Here is a 1,459-nt window from a genome sequence, read left to right on the forward strand (position 1 = left end):
ATGACACAACAAAATACTGGTCAGGATTCAAAGAAACTGGATATCTAAGACATTATTGGCTGCCTGACTGCATGCTGTCGGTCAGTTCCAACTCATAGCAGCTCTCTATAGGGTTTCTGAGGCTGTAACTCTTTATGGGAGGAGAAGACCACCTCTTTCTCCTGTGCCTGGTGGATTTGAACTGCTGATCTTGCAGTCCAATGTATAACCTACTAAGCGATCAGACACATGTGGTGGAAGTGTAAATTGATACAGCCACTTTGAAAAATAAAAGCATCTTTAAAAACAAAAAACTAAACATACACTTGCTGTGCAATCAAGGAATCTCCAATAGTCCATTGCCATGGAGTCAATTCTGGATCAAAGTGACCCTACAAACAGATTAGAACTACCCCTTAGGGTTTCCAAGATTATAAATCTTTACCAGACCAGACAGCCTCATCTTCCTCCTGAATATATCCGGGAGAAATAAAAATTATGTCCACACACAAAAAAATGCATAAATAGACATAGAAGCTTTATTTGTAATACTAAAAATTAGAATCAATTAAAATGTTCTTCAATGGGTATGTGGTTAAATGAGACAGGTATATGCAACCTCTAGAATATTAACCCAAACCTAAACCCATTGCTGTGAAGTCTATTCCAACACTTAGAGTTAAGCTGCCCCACAGAGTTTCCAAGGCTGTAGTCTTTCAGGAGCTGACTGTCACATCTTTCTACCATGGGAAAACCGTTGGTTTCAAACCATTGATCTTTTGGCCAGTAGCCAAGCACTTAACCACTATGTCACCATGGTTCCTTCCTGGAATACTACTCAGAAATAGAAAGAACTGAACTATTGCTATATGCAGCAGCTTGGGTGGATCGCAAGGGAATTATGCTAAATTAAAAAAAAAAAAAATCCTCAAAGGTTGTATACTGTGATTCCATTTGTATAACATTCTTTTCTTTTTTAAAAAGCTTTTAATTATAAATTGAGTGAAGGTTTACATTCAACAAATCATATACTTTGCAATGCATATAATATACAATGATTGCAATCTTCTCCATGTACCATCAGTTAACAGTATTTGCCTCTATTCACTTGAACTGCTACATTTCTCTCTGTGTCTTCCACTGCCTTCATCTTTCCTCTGCTAACCTCCCTCTTGGATATTACCTGCCCAGTCATGCATGTCAACATATGTTTACCCTCTAACCCATGAATAATTTTCCCTCCCATTTTCCCACTTAATCATCATTGATCATTTATTTTATTAGGAAAACCTTTTCTAACTTTTTACATTAGCCTCATAGAATTATTTGTCTTTTTGTGATTTACTAATTTCACTCAGCATAATATCCTCCAGGTTCATACATGTTGTGAAGTGTTTCTCAGATTCATCGTTATTTTTCAACATTGCATAGTATTCCATTGTGTTTAACCATTCTGCTATTCATGGGCAGTTAGGCTGTC

Source organism: Chrysochloris asiatica, unplaced genomic scaffold (assembly GCF_000296735.1).
Source record: "Chrysochloris asiatica unplaced genomic scaffold, ChrAsi1.0 scaffold00050, whole genome shotgun sequence".
Taxonomy (NCBI): domain Eukaryota; kingdom Metazoa; phylum Chordata; class Mammalia; order Afrosoricida; family Chrysochloridae; genus Chrysochloris; species Chrysochloris asiatica.